This window comes from Poromitra crassiceps (genome assembly GCF_964638095.1).
Source record: "Poromitra crassiceps genome assembly, chromosome: 1".
Lineage (NCBI taxonomy): Eukaryota > Metazoa > Chordata > Actinopteri > Beryciformes > Melamphaidae > Poromitra > Poromitra crassiceps.
In genome coordinates this window covers 93,542,672-93,568,159 of record NC_139623.1, presented here as the reverse complement: position 1 = coordinate 93,568,159, position 25,488 = coordinate 93,542,672, and the positions used below count along the sequence as shown (strand labels likewise).

At 44.8% G+C, this 25,488-nt stretch overlaps 1 protein-coding gene across 2 annotated transcripts in view; it reads right to left on the bottom strand.

Annotated features, from left to right (window-relative positions):
• ncalda (neurocalcin delta a) overlaps window positions 1-21,015 on the bottom strand; it is a 132,473-nt gene extending 111,458 nt beyond the window's left edge. Inside the window, exons 1-4 of one of the 2 annotated variants that reach the window (XM_083634384.1) lie at window positions 20,935-21,015; window positions 17,137-17,193; window positions 12,830-12,951; window positions 3,100-3,168 (exon numbers count right to left, since the gene is read on the bottom strand). The gene's annotated coding sequence lies outside the window, so the exon portion shown is untranslated. The remainder of the gene's footprint in view (window positions 1-3,099; window positions 3,169-12,829; window positions 12,952-17,136; window positions 17,194-20,934) is intronic. The other variant, XM_083634383.1, reaches the window with a different exon arrangement.
• Window positions 21,016-25,488: the final 4,473 nt, after the last annotated feature.

The following is a 25,488-nucleotide window of genomic DNA, read 5'->3' as shown; positions in this document are numbered from 1 at the left end:
GACAGACAGAGATTGCCCACTTGCCCCTTTTATATACTTTATAGATAGATAGATAGATAGATAGATAGATAGATAGATAGATAGATAGATAGATAGATAGATAGATAGATAGATAGATAGATAGATATATTGGTCTGAAATGGAGCTTAGCATAAGTTCAGACAGGAAGATTGTCTTGTTTCTAATTCACTCACTCTCCCTCTCTCTTCCCAGCTCCCCCGCATAACAGCTGATTAGGGGGCGTTAGCGCTTTTGGTAAACCAATCAGAGTTAGCCACATCTTCCTATTCAGCCAATCTCACTCTTAGCCAGCAACCATAAAAGCTGCTCTCCTCTCATGCGCTGTCTGCTGTCATGTCAGCGCAATTTGCTGCCACCCTCCTCCACCCAATTCTCCTCCAGCTCCGAGATTTCCAGAAGCCCTCTTCTCATCATCCCAGTTCTCAGAGTCCATCACCACCAGCAGGTCTAGACTCCACGGGGTCCAGGTCTAGACTCCATATCCTATTCTACTCTCGATTTAACTACCCCCTTCAAAATCACAATGACGTCATGATGGAGTCTAATCGCCAAAGACTTTAGGTTGCTAGATTCTCTAACCATCATTCATAATTTGGTGGTTAGGCAGAGACTTTCATCATATTTTGAAAACACAGCCGGTTGGTTGGCAGTGCATAGCCATGACTCATAGGTCAAGGAATGAAATTTGACCAATCATAAGGACAGGTGTCACCAGTCTGTCATCCCTGGACTGCGAGGCCTCTGACACACATGAAACATGGTGGCTACTTTCCATTAGAGCTGCAACGATTCATCGATTAGTCGATCGACAAAAATAATCCACAACTATTTTGATAATCCATTAATCGTTTTGAGTCATTTTTTAAGAAAAAAGTCTAAATTCTCTGATTCTAGCTTCTTAAATGCAAATATTTCCTGGTTTCTTTACTCCTCTATGACAGTAAAGTTTACTAAATATCTTTGGGTTGTGGACAAAACAAGGCACTTGAGGACATCATCTTGGGCTTTGGGAAACACTGATCAACATTTTGTTCAGCATTTTCTGACATTTTATAGACCAAACAACTAATCAATTAATCAAGGAAGTAATCGACAGATTAATCGATAATAAAAATAATCGTTAGTTGCAGTCATACTTTCCATTCTAGTTTATTGCTCTATTCAGGGTATGAATGCCCTGCACTTTCCTTCAGCATATATACAATTACACAAGACAGATGATTGCACAAATAAGATGTGAGTAAGATGAAAGTAGGCAAACAGACAGAAACAGAGACGGGGAGACAGAAACTAGAAGCATAAGCACATCCATTTGAGGTGCTTGGCTGGGGATATGCTGTATATTCAGTGAATAGAAAAGGAAAATCTACTAAGATTTACCTTCTCAACCTTCTGACTGTGCTTTTATTGGCCCACTCTTGGTCAGGTCAACAACACAGGGACCATGTGGCACAAGGTCACATGTGAAGTGAGAACTCCTGTGGAGTGGAAAGCACTGCTGGTGTCCTGTCACATGAAGTCTATGAAGGTCCATGATGGATCACAGCAGCAGATGGGTAACCTAACCTTATGCAAAACCATATGCATGCTTTTTGAAGTAGCCTTTACCCAGAGTGCAAGAGCAGTAAAAAGCACAAAAATCTAAAGCATCCGCCAAACAAATTTCCAAGTACCACATTTTTGCAAGTGTAATGACTATTCAGAAGTGCTTAACAAGCAATATTTGGTCAAAGTCTACTGTATATGTTGCTGGTATTTACACAGCCTTAACTTGAACCATTGAACAAATACGATAAAACAATTAAATGACTTCTTATATAATCCATTCCATCTGCATGACCATATCTACAGCAAATCCCAGAAGAAGACGCCATGACAGTGAAGAAATAGAGTCAAACAACGCCTCCTGGTTGACTTCTACACACTCATCACAGAGAGCGTTCACACTTCATCTATGACAGTTTGGACAAAAAAGACAGCACATTGTCAAAGAAGCATCCAAGCTATCAGGCTCTTCCCTGACCCTAGTTAAAGGAGAATTTCGGTTTTTTTGAACATGCAGCCCTCTCCTCACATTAATTATGATCTGACGACTCACCCAGTGATCTCCGCGGCGTTTCTGGCCGTCCTAGCGTTGTTTTGAGATCAATAGCGTCCAAGTCAGTTGTAAAATGGAGCTGATTTGGGGCCAAGTGTGAGCCTGTCTTTACTGCATCTAAATAGCTATTTTTACTCCCGTTTTCGCCAAATATCGTCAGAATCTGATCCCTCAAGAAGCACCACAGTGATATTTCGCCAAAGGCTGTTTCCTGGAGTCCCACAGGGATCAAATTACCTCAAACGTGATCTCAGTCACCAAGTCTCGTGAAGTCACGCGATACTTTCCTGCTGACTGGCCAAGTACAAGCAGGACGCTTTGCGGTGGTGGTTTTAGCGTAACCTATGTGGGGTTTGGCGTAACCTATGTGGGATTCGAAATAACGAAGGTTATGCCAAACCCCACATAGGTTACGCTAAAACCACCACCGCAAAGCGTCCTGCCTGTACTTGGCCAGTCAGCAGGAAAGTATCGCGGGACTTCACGAGACTTGGTGACTGAGATCACGTTTGAGGTAATTTGATCCCTGTGGGACTCCAGGAAACAGCCTTTGGCGAAATATCACTGTGGTGCTTCTTGAGGGATCAGATTCTGACGATATTTGGCGAAAACGGGAGTAAAAATAGCTATTTAGATGCAGTAAAGACAGGCTCACACTTGGCCCCAAATCAGCTCCATTTTACAACTGACTTGGACGCTATTGATCTCAAAACAACGCTAGGACGGCCAGAAACGCCGCGGAGATCACTGGGTGAGTCATCAGATCATAATTAATGCCAGGAGATGGGTCCAGGTTCAAAAAAACCGAAATTCTCCTTTAATCCCTCCTCAACACCGAGGTAGAGATAATTTCTTCTGCTCTCACCCTGCTCACCACCTCTGTCAGCTCCTGCTGTAAACCTCATTGACCTGCCATACATCTGACTTCATGAACAGCCTTTTTCTGCCAGCCTCGTGGTTAGCCCCGCCCCTTTCCTTACTGTTTCCGGGTATATGACGTGATCATCTCCCCTCCACAGTCCCTTATCCGCCGGTAGACTTCCCTGCTGCTGAAATTCACAAGCAGTCTAAATCAGAGATACGCACGTATTTACAAGTGTCACAGAAACATTTCAAAGCCACCTACCAAAGCAGAAGGGTTCATTGCTATATATATATATATATATATATATATATATATACACACACACACACACACACACACACGTAAATTCTATTGTAATGAAACATCACGTCACTCTAGCACTATGCAACAAACAGCAGGGAAGGAGGGAAGAGAGTTTGCTGCCTGAGGAAAAGCAAGGATTTTGTAACATGGAAAACAGTCATCTATCAAAATGCATTCCAGCAAAATGTGCCTCAACCCACTGATACCTTTACATCACAGAGCACTAAGGGCAGTACTGACAGCTCTAACACACACACACACACACACACACACACACACACACACACACACAGGACAAACAACACCATCAGCCTTTTATTTTGAAATTACCGTAAAATACCAATTAGAAGCCGACTTCCAAATTGCCGCGGGTCCCATATTTAAGCCGGGTCTGGATACATATTTTGTACATAAAAGCAGGTCCCAATTTGACGCCCGGTTAGTTTTTTCAATGTTTTCTTTTTACCTTTGCGACATCCTGTTGAATGCATCTCCCAAACACAACGAAGAAGAAAAATCGGATGAAGAAGACGAACGAGGAAACGAGGAAGGAAAAAAAACACATGCACGAAACTTGCTGATCAAAATTCGTTTTCCATCAACATCTGATGATTCTGAAAATTGTGTAGGCATTTCCTGAAGATTTTTATACACTAAAACCGACATCTCTGGTGTAATAATTATTTTGAGAAATGTGCCTACGGTATGTTTCCCTGCCAGCGGGCATAGAAGTCGGCTTCTAATTGGTATTTCACGGCACTTTCACATGTGCGCTACTGAAGAGGGTAGGCTCCGTGAGTGATGAACTTTTTAAAAATTCGTTTTCCAGCAACACCTGACAGTTATGAAAATTGTGTAGGCATTTTCTGAAGATTTTTGTAGGCCTACAAATCCGACATCTCTGATTGAGAAATGTGAGTATGATAGGCTATAATGTTTGTTTCCCCTGCCAGCAGAGGAGGAGGCAGCGCATGCAATGCTCTGCTGCGCTGAGAGGGAGGCGCGGCTCTCCCCATAGACAAGCAATCGTGTGGGGGGCTGTAGCCAACTGATTAAAATAAATGGTTTAAATAAACAATTTCATACTATTTACAATCTTTGCTGAGCAATAGTTTTGTACAAAAATAATTAAAGCAGGTCCCAAACTGCCACAGGTCCCATATTGACGCGGGGTCTGGCTACATATTTTGTCAATTAACACCCGGGCTAATAATTGGTATTTTACGGTAGTTTTATTTGACAATTGACTGGATTCTCTATGCCTTGACTTCCTGTCTGGTATGATCTGCTCTGTTGAGCGGTTGAGCTTGACAGATTTGCTCGCGGCTCGCAGAACAAATAGAACAGACGCCGAACAAAAGCGCAGCAGAGTAGCAGTGTGGACAGTCAGATCAATTAACATGGCCGCCAAATGAAAACTGGCTGCGCTCTACGGCGCTTCCGCGTCCTGTGTGTTTTGGGTGTAAAGGTGACTGAGTAGCACTCTCTCCCTCCCTGTGTGTAGTGCAAAGCTGCCTTTAACTTAATGGGGATGGGGGGCGACGAAAACAACCTCAGGGAACAACAACACAAATGGCTCATTTCCACCACATATAACAGCACAGTAGGCTACAGCTCTACTCGACCTGGTCTTACTCGTCTCTACTTGATATAGACTCTGTTTCCATAGCAAGTTTACTCGCCTCCGCCCACACCTGGTCGTCATAGCGACCGCATATCTGTCCTCCGCCCATAGCCGAAGTAGGCTATAACGTATAACGTTCAAATTAAATCCATACACAGAACTTTTAAACTGGTTATGAAATACTGGTGCCTCTAAATAACCTAGTGTACATGGGCAAATGTGAGAATCGGCCAGGAGAATGGATATCACTTTGTTGTTACTCGAACTCACATGCATGCACTGCGCGGGGGACGGGAGTTGCGCTACGGGCAGAAGGGAAGCCTCTACCCCGGCGGCAACTCACCAGGCAAGACCGCAGCTTCACTAAACCCCCGCCTCCGGCCTAGCGGAGCCAACGTTACACGCAACTACAAAGGGCTTCCCGAGGAGCGGACCTTTTCTCTCTCAAAACAATTGAAAACCACCGCCATGTTGAAGCTGAGCAAGTAGATCGATTTTATTTCACCAGAGCCGAAGGCAGCAACACAAAAGACTGATGGAAATAACAAAAGAGAAGGTAAGCCCCACTAAACTGGTATCCAGCATTGACAGTAGACAGTAAACATGATTCTGCCTGACCAATCAGTCGTCTGCAGTGTTTTCACGTCACGGTATGGTACCGGGTTCACAGCGCTGGAACCTCAACAAAGCAGGGACCAAAACTAGCACGACTCAACGCCGACTCAACCCGGGCTGTCCACGTTTTTGATCGGTGGAATGAGACAAAAAAGCGAGACGAGCTGGGCGGGGCCGCGCTGATACCAGCGGTGGAAATGGGCCATAAGGGTGCTTTCTCACTGGCGCCCCGGTACCGTTCCCGAGCACACTTGTCCCGAAATTGAGCCCAGTTTCGGAACATTTGACGAGTGTGAATGTTCCGTTCCGTTCCGCGCCCGGGCGCGCAACAGGGAAACGTGACAGGATCCACTTGAAAAGGTGGTCTGGGGAGCACTTTGGCGTGCCCGGGCACGGAACACTTGCGAGTGTGAAAGCCAACCGTTCCGAACCACATAGACAACAAACGGGCGATGATAAACTCCAGGCATAGTTGATGACGCAAGTGCACTCTGTTCTGTTTCCGAGCGCGGAAGAAATGTTAAATGTGAAAGCTGACCAGCAGGGGAGAAGGGAGGGGGGGCAATCATTCCCGAGTGCGGAACAGAACTGAACGAAAGCAATCATTCCCAGTGAGAAAGCAGCCTAACTCTCTCCCTCCCTGTGTGTAGTGTAAAGGTGCCCTTAACTTAACTAACTCTCTCCCTCCCTGTGTGTAGTGTAAAGGTGCCCTTAACTTAACTAACTCTCTCCCTCCCTGTGTGTAGTGTAAAGGTGCCCTTAACTTAACTAACTCTCTCCCTCCCTGTGTGTAGTGTAAAGGTGCCCTTAACTTAAAGCAGGACTAAACCCCCCAGATTTCTGGCAGAACGGCATGCTGCTTGATTTGAAAAAAACCTATGGGAAAAACCAAGAAATTACGTCTCCTCTTGTCTCACTAATACTCTTTGGCTGTGCTCAGCTCAGGAATTATTTTCCGGAAATCGACGCCATGACAGTTTTCTCACCGCCTCGAAAATAAGTTATTTGAGAGCTACAATATCTTTATAAATATCAACAACTAGCCAACGCTGGTGGCCTGTATGGAAACAGCGTTGCTCAAAATGGTTGAAAGTGATATCAATTTGGTCATTCAGTGGCGAACTAGAAATTGCCTTATTTTTCTCCCATGTGTGTGTATGTGGCGTGTGTAACTATCATTAAAAGAGCCTAGTGACGCGAGCCTGGTTACCCCAGCACAGCACAATAGGACAAACCCCCCGCTCTGGGGTAACACAATGCGAGATTTCTCCACGTTATGCCCTTGTCCAACTTGCCATATTCCCTGCCATGAAATCCGTTTTTAATTTTCGTTTCTCCCTTTTTTCGTGATTCTTGTCAAATGTTGTAGTGCATCTCTGATTTTTCCTCTCGAGCGCGCAGAGCAGAGCTGCAGCGGGGTATTGGAACATTCTCCCCCTCCCCCCTGCCTCCTCCTCTCAGGCCCCGGCTGGCGGCTGCTCATATGGCTCATTTCCACCACATTTTACTGCCCTGCACAGCTCGTCACCAGTCGGCTCTACTCGTTTCGGCCCGATGGATGTTCTGCTTCCACCGCAGATCATCTGCCCCCGCCCACCCCCGCCCACAGCTGGTCGTCATAGCGACCGCATCTCTGTCCTTCGCTTATAGCCGAAGTAGGCTATAACATAACGTTACAATTAAATCCATCCACAGAACTTTTAAACTGTTTATGAAATACTGGTGCCTCTAAATGACCTACAGTGTACATGGGCAAATGTGACAATCAGCCAGGAGATGCATGCGCTGCGCGGGGTCGGGAGAGGCACTACAGACAGAGTGTGAAGCCTGTACCCCTGCGGCCTCTCACCAGGCAAGACCGCGGCTTCACCAAGACCCGCCTGCAGCCTAGCGGAGCGCTGCACAGGAGCTTCCTGAGCAGCGGACTTTTTTCACACTCAAAACAATTGAAACCACCGCCAAGATTTTATTTCACCAGAGGCGAAGGCAGCAACACAAAAGACTGATGGAAATATACATAACAGAAGAGAAGGTAAGCCCACTAAACTGGTATGCAGCATTGCATTGACAGTCAGTAGATAGAGTAAACACGATTCTGCCTGACCAATCAGTCGTCAACAATGTTTTCACGTCACCGTATGGTACCGGGTTCACAGAATAGAACCCCGACGAGGCAGGTACGAAAAGTAGCACAACTCGACCCCAATACAACCCGGGTTGGGACAGTTTTAACCGGTGGAATGAGACAATTTATCGAGTCGAGCGGAGCGGGATCGCGCTACTACCTGCGGTGGAAATGGGCCAGTAGAGGCGAAACAGCCTCCTGCCTCCTCCCAGTTCGGCTAGGACGCTCGCCCTCACAAAACAACAACAAACAAACATAAACAAAAATCGCTGGTGTGCAATTTTTCTGCACAATCTTTTCTGCACAATCAGTGTCTGAAATTGGGTACAGGATTGCGGGAATCCCGCATCTGTTTGCGAAAATAGGACTGGACAAGCCGCTTTTCACAGACAGGGGCACAGCGTCAGTGAGGCTGCAGGAGCTGAGTAGCCTATAAGTCGGAGCGAGGTGAGTGTCACTTCACCATGCCTTCTCCTCCCCGTCAAAAGTGAAGCAGGAAAATACATTTTAGGCTGTAGGCTGCTTTAGTTTAGTTTCCCTCTTTTTTTTGTTTCTGTTTGACATCTGCTAGACTAGGTGCATGAGTGAAAAAGGGGCACAGAAGAGTCCTCCTCTCTCTCTTCTCTCTGCACAATCGAAGTGGTTGAGTGGTTCTCAATGTGGGGTCCGGTGACCACCAGTGGTCCTTGAGAGGATTCCAGCATTCTCTGTTGTCTCTCAACCTAATATATATGGAATTCTGGACAAAATCATGTCTAGGCTACATAAAAAATAATAAAAAATCAGATTTGCATCTGAGAGACCAAATCTCATCATATGGGGGTCCATTGCCACAATGTGAACTAAATTAGGGCTCCTTGGTGTTTTTCCATCTTGCCTAGTTGTATAGGCTTTGGAGATGCACCAGATGCATGTGCTAACACCACCGTGACATCAGGATGTACCAAATATCCCATTCATTTTAGGGCACACAAAAAAGCAGTGTTCAACCCATAGAGGCCACGTATGCGGCTGAAAATGATACAAATGGTACAATGGCAACAGTTTGGTCTCAAATGTGGAAATTTTGACCAGAATTCTTCACACACCACCCCCAAAGTCATATATATTGGTTAAAAGCTGAAAAAAAGTGTTTTGGGGTTTAGTCCTGCTTTAACTAACTCTCTCCCTCCCTGTGTGTAGTGTAAAGGTGCCCTTAACTTAACTAACTATCTCCCTCCCTGTGTGTAGTGTAAAGGTGCCCTTAACTTAACTAACTATCTCCCTCCCTGTGTGTAGTGTAAAGGTGCCCTTCAATTACCTCACTCTCTCCCTCCCTGTGTGTAGTGTAAAGGTGGCCTTAACTTAACTCACTCTCTCCCTCCCTGTGTGTAGTGTAAAGGTGCCCTTAACTTAACTCACTCTCTCCCTCCCTGTGTGTAGTGTAAAGGTGCCCTTAACTTAACTAACTCTCTCCCTCCCTGTGTGTAGTGTAAAGGTGCCCTTAACTTAACTAACTCTCTCCCTCCCTGTGTGTAGTGTAAAGGTGCCCTTAACTTAACTAACTCTCTCCCTCCCTGTGTGTAGTGTAAAGGTGCCCTTAACTTAACTAACTTTCTCCCTCCCTGTGTGTAGTGTAAAGGTGCCCTTAACTTAACTAAGTCTCTCCCTCCCTGTGTGTAGTGTAAAGGTGGCCTTAACTTAACTCACTCTCTCCCTCCCTGTGTGTAGTGTAAAGGTGCCCTTAACTTAACTAACTCTCTCCCTCCCTGTGTGTAGTGTAAAGGTGCCCTTAACTTAACTAACTCTCTCCCTCCCTGTGTGTAGTGTAAAGGTGCCCTTAACTTAACTAAGTCTCTCCCTCCCTGTGTGTAGTGTAAAGGTGGCCTTAACTTAATTCACTCTCTCCCTCCCTGTGTGTAGTGTAAAGGTGGCCTTAACTTAACTCACTCTCTCCCTCCCTGTGTGTAGTGTAAAGGTGCCCTTAACTTAACTAACTTTCTCCCTCCCTGTGTGTAGTGTAAACTTTGGGCGGCCTTAACTTAACTCACTCTCTCCCTCCCTGTGTGTAGTGTAAAGGTGGCCTTAACTTAACTCACTCTCTCCCTCCCTGTGTGTAGTGTAAAGGTGCCCTTAACTTAACTAACTCTCTTCCTCTCTGTGTGTAGTGTAAAGGTGCCCTTAACCTAACTAACTCTCTCCCTCCCTGTGTGTAGTGTAAAGGTGCCCTTAACTTAACTAACTCTCTCCCTCCCTGCGCCCTTAACTCAGCTGCTCCAGTGGAGTTTCTAAGTAGAATACTTTGTACTGGGCAGCTCAGGTGTGAATGTGTAGGACTACATGAATGTGAAGGACGGAAAAGAGCACACAGTGGACTTTAATATAGCCCCATTACTCCCACATGCCCCTGAAGTACAGGCCGTTCATATGTCACATAGCATGTGTTGATGTCGCTGCCAAATATGTATGTGCTGTGTGCAGTTAAGCTCATGCTAAACACATGACCAAATGGAAAGAATAGCTAATGTAGGACACACATTCCTGCAAATGCCACTGGTTTTGTCTGTGGCTATTACAGAATGGGAAACTGATTGGCATGACTTGACGAGTGAGCCACATAGCTAGACAGAGGAACACTAGACTCACTAATCATCTGGAGAGAGGAGGTGACGTGTGGCCAGGCAGGGGGGGCAACACATGGTGTTCCCTGGTTCAAGCTGTCACCAGGCACCAGGCTGACAGCTCAACTTTGATTTCAGCTGAGGAACCAAACACTGCACTATGTAAACCAGAGGGTGGGTGGGATCATGTGATACATCTGCAGAGTGCTTCAAAGATATTTTATGTAGGACATGCCTGGACATTTTGAGTTTCAGTTGGCAATATTTTTCATTCACGCAGACACTGTGTGGAGAAATAGTCTCATCTCATTGCATTTATTTTCTTAGGTAGAAACCAATTGACAATGCTAACTAACTATCTCTCAACTCAAAATGTCAGGTTTTGTCGTTGGTGTGCCTATTTCAAGATTTGCAATGCTATTAGCCCTAGTTGAATTGTTTCTACTGCTCTAATCGTGCATGCTCACCAGTGTATAGTGAATTTGTTATTCACTATACACTGCATAGTAATTAGTAACGGATGTATGGTAATAGTAATTCGTAGTAATTTGTTTATGTATTATATGAATGTATAGTACGGTAATTTGTCATTCAATTGACACTATATATTATTGGTAATGTGGGTCAATCAATCAATTTACTGTATAGTAAATGAGACAGTTTTGCTAATCTGAATGGGGAGATGAATTGGACACATGTTGAAGGGAAACCATGGAGTGAAAGCATGCATATACATAGTACATACAGGCTGTGTAGTACAGTAGTAGCAGTTATAAGTAATGCAATGCTATCAATCATTATAAGTAGGCAAAAACAACAACTTTATAACGATGTACATATGAAGTGAATTGATATAGGAAAACTGGGTCATGAAGGAGCAAGCATGGTGCTTGTAAAGTAATGGGAAAATGATCATGTGATATTTCTCTGTAGAACCACTTCAGGGATGTTTTATTATGTGTTGATGTATAGCCATTTATATTGATGCATCATTGCATAACATTTGGCTTACAACCAATGGCGCCGGAATGAGTTTTGAAATGGGGGACAGTAGCAGGAAGGGACTCCCGGCGTTTTTTTTTTAATGTTTGGATCTTTTTTAGTCATATTTAGAGGAATATCTAATTTTAAATTAACATTAGGATTATACTGTTGTGATGTCATTATTCACAATTTTCTTCTTTTCTCAATCACTTTCATGTAACCACCTGCTCTCCCTTTAGGTCATTTTACACTACAACAGACAGCAGTGGCCGACTGAGACCACAATTCAGGCCGGGAATTTGACTCCATCCAGGCCAGGTCAAGAGGTGCGGGTGGGTCACGGGCAAAGAAAATGGCCGTTTGAAGCTAGATTTAATGGATATAATGCTAATGTGACGTTAAATGTTACCTATTTGTTCACTAATAGAATTCAACATTAGATAACTGCAAGTAGGTAATATTAAAAACAAAAACTAAAAAGTCTGTACAAAAGCTTCAACTCACAGCGAACTTCACCCTTGTCAGACAGAAGGAAGAGTGCTTCAGAATACACGTGCGTGTACACACACACACACACACACACACACACACACACACACACACACACACACACACACACACACACACACACACACACACACACACACACACACACACACACACACACACACACACACACACACACACACACACACACACACACACACACACACACACACACACACACACACACACACACACACACACACACACACACACACACAATGCCAAATTTCAGCCTCCTAGGTTGAAAACTGCGCCCACTAATGGGTGGTGAACAAAATGCACTTTTTGTGTACCGACCAACAGAGTGACTTGTAGAGCTGCTGACCCTGCTGGCCGCAGCTAAAAATACAGGTGCTATAGCAGAACAGCTATCTATACATCATGAATATTTATCTACATAAGAACCATTTGTAAACTGTACAGTAACATCTCCTGGAACTGATCCTGGAACAGGCCCTCGAGTGATCCTGGATCACAAATATTTCCAGCTCGACAGAAACAATGACAGTATATGAAAGATTTGTATGATTGCACTATGACACTGTCTACAGTACACAGTAGTCAGTCACAAAGCTTTTGTAAATAGAATGTCCTGGTGAAAAGTGTGTACTGAGAGGAAGCAACACCATGAGATGACCTAAGGGAATCAGGCATTACTGCATGGATTATTAAAGAGTCACTACGCTAACTTAAGTTACATTTAAATTGGTCAGATAAGTCAAGAAATCTGCAGGGAAATTTCAGTGTCCATTTTGAAAAAGACACCTTTGATTAGGGGCAAAAGATTAGACCCTATTATTACACAGAGAAAAGCATTGTGCTCTTCTTTAAAATACAGTACCAGTAGGTTTGCTAGACTTGGGACATGCCTGCATTTGAGGGAATCCCGGATGTGTGAAACTGCTTGTACCTGCTTGAAAGTCACTTAATACCAACGTTAAGTTTGAGGTATGTATACTGATGCTCTTTTGTTTGAAATCCACTGCAATGACTGAACTAGCCTGCAATTGTGTCAGTGACTGTTTTACTCATCTTATCAGTCTCTCACCTGTGGAATGTGGGGCCACCTGCAGGCCAGGTGAGGGTTCTCAAGCCACTGTCTCTCTTTCTGGTTGAGTTGTAAGAGTCTTCTCTCATCCACAGATGATCTCAACTGAATATTTTCAGCACCTGAGGAAGGATTAAAAAAAAATCTTCTGATTTCAGTTCTTGTAGCAAGCAATATTCCACAGGTTTCGGAGTCAAACACTGCTTCAACGAACAATAAGGTTTAATTTGCAATCGATCAGTGTGAGGGAGTGTTTTGACCTGACTTCAAAGTGACTCAGTAGCTACAGTAGTATTCGATTGATTTTGTGTTTTTGTGCTTTTTTGATTTAGGTAGGTAGGTAGGTAGGTAAGTACTTTATTAATCCGTGAGGAAATTCAGGTATCCAGTATAGCAGCTCGCAGGCCAAAGACAAAATGAGACATGACATAGCACAAAAACCAACAAACATGACAATACAGGACAATGCAGACAGTACAAGACGGTAACATGACAGGCAGGTTTCTAGTTAAAGATTAAGAAGAGGCAATTAAAAGATTAAAAGGAAGATTTAAAAGTTACCACAATACTAAGATATTGAGATTGAACGGTAACTAAAATACTAAAATACTAGTTGTCAAAATTGCACAGTGCCCATATCTAGTCCACAGCAGCGTCTGAGTGGCGCTCAGTCCCCCATACTGTCACTACTGGTCTGACGGGCCCCAGCCCCCATGACCCCATCGCCCATGAGGCACGCAGTCTCACCTTCTAGTCCTGCTGCGTGCCGGCGATCTCCTGCCATCAACACACTTGTTAAACAGCCTGATGGCCGTGGGGATGAGGGACTTCCTGTGTCGCTCCATCCGTGAACGCAGGGAGATAAGCCGCCCGCTGCGGCCGCTGCTCTGAACCTCCAGGATGTGGTGAAGAGGGTGTGTGTGTCGTTGTCCATGATAGCCAGCAGCCTGCTCATCGTGCACCTCTCCACCACGGTCCCCAGAGGGTCCAGGCTCCTCCCCAGCACCGAGCCAGCCTTCCTGACCAGCTTGTCCAGTCGCCTGGCGTCTCTGTCCAAGATGCTGCCACCCCAGCAGACAGCAGCGTAGAAAAGGGCGCTAGCCACCACCGACTGGTAAAACATGTGCAGCATCTCCACACAGACGTCGAAGGACCTGAGCCTCCGCAGGAAAAACAGCCGGCTCTGGCCCTTCTTGTAGATCGCATCCACATTAGCGGACCAGTCTAACTTGTTGTCCAGGTGCACACCCAGTACTTATAGGTCTGCACCACCTCGATGTTGCTGCCCCGTATGCAGATCGGTTGCACAGGAGGCTTTGTCCTGCGAAAGTCCACGATCAGCTCCTTGGTCTTAGTGGTGTTCAGGAGGAGGCCGTTCCGCTCACTCCAGTCGCAGTTTATGTATGTGTGTGTGCAGTGCATGCATGAGTGCGCGTGCGTGCGTGCGTGCGTGTGTGCGTGCTTGCGCATGCATTAAGGGTTATTTTTTGTATTTTCATGCTTATTATTATGATTGTTTCAAATATACATACTGCAGTATGCGCTGGGACGCGTCATCAGTGATGTTAACTGGGGTCGTAGGGTGTCTCGGGTCTGTCAACATCATACACCCTCGCCCAGTAGACCCAGTCGAGGCCGATTAAGACCCCGACCCGCGTCCCAGAAGCAGCTCACGGATCAGCCTTCCTACTCTGTCTGCAACGTTGCCCGCGGAAGGGTTGATCACGCCCAATCCACTGCAATAGAGCTAGTGCTACACCGCACTGCAGTATTGAAAGACCCTTCGGTGCATGGAGGTCTAAGGCCCTGTGGGGTGACTCCAGGCCGGGCACCTCCTTCGTCTCACCAGACCCTCCCGTGGAAAAAGGCAATCCTACCATGCCGTACCATGGGCAGGGAGGATGCCTCAAGAAGGCCTGTGCGCTGCACGTCATTCGCCTGCGCCGAGCACCTCGCTCTAGCCTGAAGGACCCCAGGCCGCGCTGATCTTTGCGCAGAAGATATAGTGAAAGGGACAGGAGAGAAAGAGCGCGGGGAAGACTGGCAGCAATGGACCGCAGATGGATTTGAACCTGGGTCACCGCTGGAAGGACTGAGCCTTATGGTACACGCTCCACTCTGTGATCCACCAGGTACCCTGTGTGTGTGTGTGTGTGTGTGTGTGTGTGTGTGTGTGTGTGTGTGTGTTTGTATGTATGTATGTATGTTTAAAATTGTGTGTGCAACTATGTGTCTGTTTCTCTCTGTAATTCTGTGCATGTTTGCAATGACTTATATTAGTGTTAGTGCATGATGAGTGTGTTTGTGAGTTACTGTGTATCTTAGTGTGTGGTTTCATATCAGTGACTGAGGTCCAGACCAGCATGACTTCAGGATCATTGACCCACTGACCTAACAGAAGCCTGAGGTCCTGGTCGGACATGTGACTCTTCACACAGGTCAGGCGGAACTGACTGACTATGTTATGACCTGTCTCTTCTCTTCTGCTTGTTCACTGTATTAGTGTTGGCAGCTGACTGACTGTGTTAGCCTCTGTTCATAGTGTCCCTCCCAGCAGACCTAAGCAAAACGCTCAAGTTGTTCAAGAAATACTAAGCATCTGAAATAATTCACAATACATTTGTGAAAAGGCTTTTTGGCCAAGTCTACCTCAAAAAAGCTATTCTTGTGGGTGGTGTTTCAATGTGAAACTTCCACTATGACTGCCAAAAAAATATTCAATATGAACAGGTAATATCTGGCCTAGTGATGCTAGTTATTATGCCTTGAAAGGTTAAATCACTGTCATGATATGAATGATGTAGAAGTCCCTTCACTCAGCCTATATACACGACACTACACTAATGCTGCAGGGGGGTTGATTGATAGCTCTGCCATCACTTCACACCGCGCCAGGACGCTGAATGGGTCTCTGTAGATCATGGATGAGCCCTCTCACCCCGGCTCCCCCTCATCAAGAGACTGAGGTCTGTCAAGACCAAAACCTCTACTAATATAAGGACTCTACCAAGCCCCGCCCAACCTCCCCCGCAATACCCCCACAGCACAGCCGAAATCCCCCCCCCCCCTCCATCACACATCACTTTTCAGCAACAACAGCTGGACTACACGCTTGTTACATTAAAGAATTGGTTCAGTGGTCCGCGGGGCTCCGCCTGGTGGTCCACCAGAGAATTGATTTTTTTTAACAGACAACAGTTTTTACATACACATTAAGCCTGAGGAGTAGCCAGATTCGGCCAATTTTCGGATCGCGATATTTGGGAAATATCACAATTTTGAACATTTATTTTCAGAGGCTCCAGCAGGCTCAGTTCTAAAGCCAGAGTGAAGTTTCTGGTATCATATGAAACTAGAAGACTTAAGGAATCGATTTGTACCAACCATGTAATGCTAGTTTGTCAGGAAGGTAGCTAAATAACACTCCACATTTAGGCTGAATTTTGGCGAGGGGAAAAAACATTTTCAAAGGGGTCCTGTCTTCTTTTTCACAGCCTAATGTTGGCAGGTGTGTGTGTGTGTGTGTGTGTGTGTGTGTGTGTGTGTGTGTGTGTGTGTGTCCGTCCGTCCGTGTGTGTCTGTTTTATACCAGCTAGTAGCCTTATATTGTCATTTAGCCTTTCTGCTGTTATTGCATGGTTAAATCATCCAATTTTATTTTAGGAGGGGGGGTTGATATACGCAGTGGAAGTGGTCCCTGGGAAATTTGTTTTGGTACGTAGTGGTACTTACACAGAAAAGTTTGGGAACCCCTGCATTAAAGTATTATAGCTGCTTCTCCTACCAGAAGTTTTTAATTCATTAGATTACTCTTGTTAACTAAATCGCACACCGCTTGATCTGTAAATTCATATTTAATACCCATAACACTCCTCCTCCTCCTATATTGTATATTGGACTGCACTTGCAATTTTGTCTTTTAGATGTATCTGTGAATATTGATAAGACCGCCGCTACGCTGCATACTTACAGACAAATTCCTCGTAAATAATCTTGCATATTGTGGCAATAAAAGTGATTCTGTACAGGAAAAAATGCTAGGAGGCTGTTATTCACAGCACCTTACAATAGAGTCTATAGAGACTCTGTAATAGGTTTTCATATAATTATGCTTTTACAGCAGACTCCTGCAACAGGTCGGGTACCCGCGGGTGACCCGCAAAAAACGGGTAAAAAATGTACTTCTATAAATTCACGGGTACGGGTACGGCTAAAAATGAACTAAACGTGGGCGGGCAGTGCTTGGCAAAAAAGTAGAGCCATGTTTGTTTTTGTGTTGCACTCAGACTGAATTCACAGTCACTTACGGTAATGTTGTGGATGACGTAGGCGGGGTGTTTGTGTTGTTGGCGGAAGACGTCAGTCTGGGAGGCAAGAGGAGAGATTGTACGAGTAAGCTACTTTTCACCCATGTCAAACAGTTTTACGCTTTGTTTCTCTACATAACCAACATGTTTCAAGTATGCATACTTTTGATGCTATGGACTGCAGAACATAAACATTCAAAACTCAGTCAACGTGTTAGACTGGAGACAACGAGACGCTGTCTGCTTTCCATAACAACATGGGGGAAAGTGCAAGCCGGTGTAGGGTTGTGCCGATTGGATCGTATATTGCCGACTCAATGGCTGAAATGACGATTGATTTTCCCTAGCTGATCTCGATCGCCCCCGCGTGTGGCTGCTCCCTGACCCCGCGTGTGGCTGCTCCCTGACCCCGCCCCCGCGTGTGGCTGCTCCCTGACCCCGCGTGTGGCTGCTCCCTGACCCCGCCCCCACGTGTGGCTGCTCCCTGACCCCGCCCCCACGTGTGGCTGCTCCCTGACCCCGCCCCCGCGTGTGGCTGCTCCCTGACCCCGCGTGTGGCTGCTCCCTGACCCCGCCCCCGCATGTGGCTGCTCCCTGACCCCGCCCCCGTGTGTGGCTGCTCCCTGACCCCGCCCCCGCGTGTGGCTGCTCCCTGACCCCGCCCCCGCGTGTGGCTGCTCCCTGACCCCGCCCCCGCATGTGGCTGCTCCCTGACCCCGCCCCCGCATGTGGCTGCTCCCTGACCCCGCCCCCGTGTGTGGCTGCTCCCTGACCCCGCCCCCGTGTGTGGCTGCTCCCTGACCCCGCCCCCGCGTGTGGCTGCTCCCTGACCCCGCCCCCGTGTGTGGCTGCTCCCTGACCCCGCCCCCGCGTGTGGCTGCTCCCTGACCCCGCCCCCGCGTGTGGCTGCTCCCTGACCCCGCCCCCGCGTGTGGCTGCTCCCTGACCCCGCCCCCGCGTGTGGCTGCTCCCTGAGAGCAGCAGTTTGACTGAGCAGAGTGTGTTCAGACCAGACCATTAATAAACACTACTAGCCTACTGCATTCAAACATGTTTCTGATGTCCGCAACGAGCCCTGCCACCAAAATCTTTAATTACAAATCTCCCTGCCATCGCCCGTCCCCCGATCCATCTCATCTCGTCTTCTCATTCTCCACATGCCGCGCCGCCTGCCATGCAAAACGACTCTGTGCTCAGCTCCATAAGAGTAACGTTATGTAGAAGTAGGCAGGCACAATGACCGATGAATACAAAGTTGTTATACCGTAGTTTTGCGCCGCTGTCAGTCAGAGGCTGTAATTAATCGTCCGACCTGTCCGTCATGCAGTGATGCGGGAGGATGAAAGCAATTCATTCCAGTCTGTCCAAACTTAATACCGATCTAATCTCAGTATGATATGCAGGGAAATATATTATAGTTGCCGATGTGTTTATCACGTTGTCCAGACAGTCTTGCTATAGTATAGCGTTATATTTTACATGTTTGTTAGAATTTAGCTGCTAGCCCAGCCCAGGCAGACACGATCAGGGATTTGACCACCGCAGTAAACGCACATCTGAACAGACGTCTTGTGTTCTGCTCTAAAATTCCAAAACCTGTAGTTTAGAGTTGCAGCACCGTCCTTTGGTGAGTCAGCCCATTGAGATATATGGGCGGTTTTACCCCACTCGCGCGCCAGCCGTATAACACTTTGTGGGCGTTCCCACACATGCCGACTGTCTCTATAGGCTCAATCACCATTGTGTTAACTCAGTTCGTAAATAGTGACTTAACAGACATGTAGGCCTATTTAAATGAAAATCTTTGAGAGTATCACTTTAAAGCAGGACTAAACCCCAAAACACTTTTTTTCAGCTTTTAACCAATATATATGGCTTTTGGGGTGGTATGTGAAGGATTCTGGTCAAAATCTCCACATTTGAGACCAATCTGTTACAATTTTACAAACCCCCATCATTTCAGCAGCATAAGTGCCCTCTATGGGTTCAACCCTGCTTTTTTTTGTGCCCTCAAATGAATGGCCGATTTGGTACATCGTTACGTCATGGTGGTATTTGCGCGTGCCCTTTCCCACTCATGTGAAAAATGTTTTTTTCCCCATGTGATTATTACTGTAGTGCACACGGCGCGAGCCCTTTAAGATCATGCATCATGTGTAATCGCCTACTGTGGCTAATATTAGTGGCTAGCTAGTTATGTTACATGGAAGTAAAACGCCACTGAATGACCAAATCGATATAACTTTTAACCATTTCGAGTAACACTGTTTCCATACGGATCACCAGTGAGTTTGTTGTTTATAACGTGGCTGGCTATATTTCTAACGTTCTCTATCTATCTCTGATACACTGAAAATACTGGGAGGCGGGCCATAGCGTCTCTGACGATGATTTGATTCGACAGTTCTGGGCACTGGCGTTGGCGTTGGCCAATCCTGGCGTGTTCCACCCCCAAATCGATTGTGTTCTGGCACAAAAGAGTGGGTTCCAGGATGAAACAAGCTCGAGCCAACTACGTTATCTTTAGAGCAGCGCAGTAAATACAATATTCCTGGAATGCGAGTTTAACTAAACAGTTACATGTCCTCTGCATTCTACAACAAATAAAGACATTACAATTTGTTTTATTTTGTATCTTACATACTTGGCCAAGTTATGATAGTTTATTCTGCCAGGGTACAGAAGGGAGTATAGGCGGCCATCTTGCCTGCAGAGTTTTCAAATCAAGTAGAATATCGTTCTGCCAGAAATCTGGGGGGTTTAGTCCTGCTTTAAGAAATTACTACGGTAATATGTATAAATGAAGCATGACAAAGAAGATAACGCTTAATGGATCATTGTGGCGCCAAAAGGCACGGCGAAAAATTTGGGTGCACCTAAATTATGTGCTGTGCACCTAAATGAAAAAGTTGCAACCAGTGCAACCATTACTAAAAAGTTAGTCTGGAGCCCTGTTAAAGGTCATGAGTCTCAGCCAGAAAGAATGCTATTCGCCTCCTGTGTGGTTAGGTTCAAACAAGTGAGCGACTGTGTTTCTAGCCTGTGTGATTAATCACAGGGGTCGGCGTGCGGGTCTTATATTGACCGGTCTGGGCGGGTACGGGTTTGCAAATTTGGACCCGTGCAGGACTCTGTTTTACATTCCACCAAAGGAGAATCTCTCCTTAGAAATATTAGCCCCATACAATCTGAGGCAAGACTTAGCTCCTAAATGTATTTGTGTAACAAAGAAAAGATTGAGAGTTTGGCAGTTCAGGCAGCATGATTTGTCATGTATCAAGTGATCCACTATGACACCACCTGCTTTGATTATTGGGTATAGGACGAATCAGCGTGACGTCACTTGCCACCCAGAAATGCGGAACCCCGCGGCAGTTACTAGTATGACTTGTGCCAAACAAACGTTAATATCTGAATCACATCGCTTATATTTTGACATTCTGAGTGAGAGCAGAAGTAGCTCAAGAGTTTGATGTATAATATATGCATGTCGTGTTAAAGTTGTGTGAACTGTGCAGTTTTTTTTTATGTAAACAGAGTTAGACTGCTAGAGTCAGACACACAAGCCTCGCGCCACTTGGGCTCCGCATAGGGTTCCATTGCCGTTGCCACCCAGTGAGCAGTTTGTTTACCAAAATGCTGCTCGGCTGATCCCGTATACTGACAAGCTCAGTAACATGCACCTCAGTTCAATTTGAAAAACATTGTGACAAGCATCATATTGCCAAGAAAACAGAGAAAACATTGTTTTGCCCCCATCATCATCCCAAATGTACAGCTAACCACTATGAAACGCACCTGTTTGAGCTTGTTGATGACAGGTGTGTCACTCGATCTGCCTGATGATGTGGGACCTGGCCCAGATGTGGGCTCATCTGTCTGCGTAATGGAATGAAACGAGGAGATAATGTGAGAAATCTACTTTGCACGTACAGTGTGCTCCCATGTTATTGATCTCCCCCACCTGCACGTTGCCGCTAATATACAAGATGTGTTTACCTTAATTTAACAACATCATACCAAGGTATATTTTCAGAGACGTGACAGACGTAATTACAGTGTTACAACAACCCCTGAAACACCTGATAAAATAAATAATCTCGTACTGAAAACAAGTGCGAGTCAGTTTCTACAAAGATCAATTAGCATACGAAGCTAAAAATGATATTGGATGCGCCAAAGCAAAGCTAACGTGGGTTAACGACACTGACGTTAATAGTTTTCTAAAAGTTGCGTTAACGTTATGTGGACCTAATTGATCATAACACTAACTGATTTAAAACAGTAAGAAGCCACACTCTGTCATTTTAAGTAATAAAAGTTACATATTTGAAGACGAGTTGACTGCCTATGGGGAGGAAAAGAGAGGAAACAAGGCGTTTGCCTGTAAATTATTGACATCAAGTAGGAAACTTACGAGACTTCCAGACTGTTTAGCAATGTCCCCAGGCAGGCAGGAGCGGATTCATCAACCGGTAACGTTAACTCGGTACCTGTCCGTTCAGATGAACACATGTACGTTATCTCCAACAAGTGTCTCTCGGTGTTGGTAGCCAGATCAAAGATGGTATATTAAGAAGATGAGTTACATTTGCTAAAAACCGGCTCATCTTCCGGTCTGCAAAATTTGGCGCTTGTCTTCACGCATGCGTTGTCAGAGAGTCGTTTGTGCCGTGCGAGCGGTAGAGACGTTTGATATGACAAAAGGCTAAATTATGGAGGTTATAACAATACTTTCGGTTCGGCTGTATTTTGGTCCAAATAAACCTTAGCCCTCAGGGAAGAGATCTGTAATATAATGTCAATAATATTATCTCACAACTTTTCCATCTGCTGACGTATGTGGTTCCCCGTACCCGGAAGAGAGGAAGAGTGAGCGTCTTCCTTCTTCTTTTGCTTCTTCCTCCTCTCTACCCCATGCACTACCCAGGTCCGGACAGTGGTTCCCACATGGCTACTACCACTAGTCGTTACTCATTCATATTGAGGTTATGTTGTTTACATAAAAAAAAACTGCACAGTTCACACAACTTTAACACGACATGCATTATACATCAAGCTCTTGAGCTACTTCTGTTCTCACTCAAAATGTCAAAATATAAGCGATGTGATGTATAGTTTTTGAGATATTAACGTTTGTTTGGCACAACTCATAGCCTACTAATAACAGCTTCCGCATTTCTGGGTGGCAAGTGACGTCACGCTGATTCGTCCAGTCCTTTAACAAAGTCCAGAGAAGATGTTCTAATGGCTTTAATGGCCAGTTCGAGCTGAATCAGTGAGGTTGGACCTATTTTTACAGTCTATGGTTTGGACCCAATTTTTAGACATGTGTCTGGTGACATCTAGCGGACATCTAGTGAAAACATGGCTTATTCCTTTCACTTCTGACCCCTATGCTTCTGACATGATGGTTTTTGAAGATGCAAAATCCAGTTGATAGACTTAGGACATAATTGGCCTGATTCAACAGGCTAACAATTATTTTACGAAGTAGACCTAATTAAAAGTGTCTGAGGAGAGAAAAGTCAGATAGCAACACTGGTTCTTTTAAACTTGTTCTACTATCAAATAAGAAATGTCTCTCTCTTGGGAAGGTGAGCCAAATGTAGGCCTAGCTTAACCTTTTAACTTTTCAATCAACAAAATCAATCAATCAACCAACCAATCAATCAATCAATCAATCAATAAAATCAATCAAAATGTTTGTAGTATGTCTAGTGTGACAGGCAGGCAGGGTACCAGTATGTTAACGTTTATAGATATGACCACCAGGTGGTGATCAAGTGCTGTAAGCCTACTGATCACACTGTAATAGAAACTTGGATATTCCCATTATGTGCATCTCACTTCATTATAGGTAGGGGTGTAAAAGATTAAGTGCAAAATTTCCTACCAGATATAGTTTAAATTATCCAACTGTCCCCACAGTATTTTGAGTATATAGAGTTTTAGTTGGGCTGGTTCTAATGGTTGTCAAACTAATTTATTTGCCAATTTATCTCCGTTTGACAAAAATAGAGTGCATGTCATTTGTGTTTCTGTCATAGACTGCATGTAATTTGTGTTTCTGTAGCAAGCATCAGAAAAAGAAAATTGTGTCTCTGTGTCACACACGTGTGTGTGTGTGTGTGTGTGTGTGTGTGTGTGTGTGTGTGTGTGTGTGTGTGTGTGTGTGTGTGTGTGTGTGTGTGTGTGTGTGTGTGTGTGTGTGTGTGTGTGTGTGTACACGCACGTGTGTGATGTTTGTTATCTGATACTGTCTGAAAAGTCTCTGGTCTCTAGGTCTTGGTCAGGACAGGAGAATGTAAAATGTAAAGTAGTTTACCCCATATAACCTCTGCCTTTGTTTGAGATGAGCTGTAAATGTGATCACACTGTAGAACCCAGAATACCAATATATTCCTAAAGGTTAATTTATGTTGCTTTTTAAACATCAACCAAACCGCACTCAATCATAGATGTGCTGTTTTTGTAGTAGTAAGATTTCCTTTCTCCCTCATGCATACATCAAGTAGGCCTGTCCATAAATCTCCTCTCGCTTTAATGAGTAGAGAGGCAATCAACAAGAAGTGATGCCAGGCGTGGTAATAAATTGTGCAGGGATACTAATTGGGGTTTTGAAGGGTCAGAGGACTGAGCCTGTGACATAAACCACTCACATGCTACTCACAGTCATTGTTGTCGTCTTCTTGCGTGCTGATGCTTTGCAGCATCAATACATTTTACATTCAATCTCTGGATATAATAAATTCTAAAATAAGAAATACAGTATTTGTTTTAATAAAAATCTATGTACCGGGTAACCATGTACATTAGGATGAGTCGATGAGAGGTGACTAAAATCTACATAAAACATGGTCCTGCTATTTCTCTTTAGGGGGTGATTTCTTATATATATTATGAGCTGATTGTAATCCTTCATAAACCATATAGCAACCCCCTCTACAACTGGTTATTATAGAGCATGTGTGTAATGCTGCATTGTTTGGCTTTGGTAATTAAAACATTGTTTTTGGGGAATCTCTCTGTAACATGTGGGTGTGGTGGAAGGAATGTAAAGATTTCATCATCCATTATGAGCCACAACAAATCCACTTTTTGTTAAGCTGAATCTTAATTATTGTTAATCACAATTAACTGGCCAATAAACCAGATATGATTAATTGGGAATGGAGGCCCAAATGACCATTCTTTACCTCAACAAAACACAGGCTGCTGAATCCAAATAATTGTATAATAAGTACATAAGGCATAGAGATGGCCTAAAAACAAAAGAATGTGTCCGGAGGGGAGAATTACATTTATCAGGACTGCAGAGGGAGACAGGATCAGAGAAGGATAATTCTCAGAAACCAGGCTTAGTGGAAAAATGGGAAAAAGCGCGTAAGGAATCTGAATAATAAAAGAGTCAATGTATGAAATAGGGGGGAAAAGGTTTTTAATTATTTTGGCTGTATTTTGGAACATGGAATTGCTAATTATGTCAGCAACGATTCCGTAAAATTGTTATCTCCGGAAAAGATTTGCTCATGCCTTTTAAACCGTGCAACATTTTTAAACGAATTAATTAGGCGATCACAGTAATTACTGTTTATATTGTTGTTAATGAGCCCAAAGGCAAGCGAGCTGCACTCATCCAAATTACACTCATGAGGCACAGAGCCAAGAAAAGGTCCAACCCCAGAGTGTCGCATGTTAAGCATTCCCAGAGACCTCCTGGTTAACGGGAAATCAGGAAGAAGACAAAAAGAAAGAAACTTCCCATTTCTAATTTGTAATTATTTCTGAGAATATATAATCGTAATAATAAAAAAAAAAAATGCAATAAACAAAACAAAAGCAGCTTTAATGTATTTTCTTAAATGCTGCAAGCCTCCCACAAAATGATTTGTTACACTGATCTCCAGAAATGATCTGGCAGCTCTGGAGTTATCTGTTTAAAATAAAGAAGTCGGATCACAATCACAATGCCATTTCCCCCATTTTTCCTTTTTGTCAGGCATCCGTCTCAGGGTCTTCTCTCTGTCTGTCAGGTATCCGTCTCAGGGTCTTCTCTCTGTCTGTCAGGTATCTGGTCTCAGGGTCTTCTCTCTCTGTCTGTCAGGTATCTGGTCTCAGGGTCTTCTCTCTCTGTCTGTCAGGTATCTGGTCTCAGGGTCTTCTCTCTGTCTGTCAGGTATCTGGTCTCAGGGTCTTCTCTCTCTCTGTCAGGTATCTGGTCTCAGGGTCTTCTCTCTGTCTGTTAGGTATCTGGTCTCAGGGTCTTCTCTCTCTGTCTGTTAGGTATCTGGTCTCAGGGTCTTCTCTCTGTCTGTCAGGTATCTGGTCTCAGGGTCTTCTCTCTGTCTG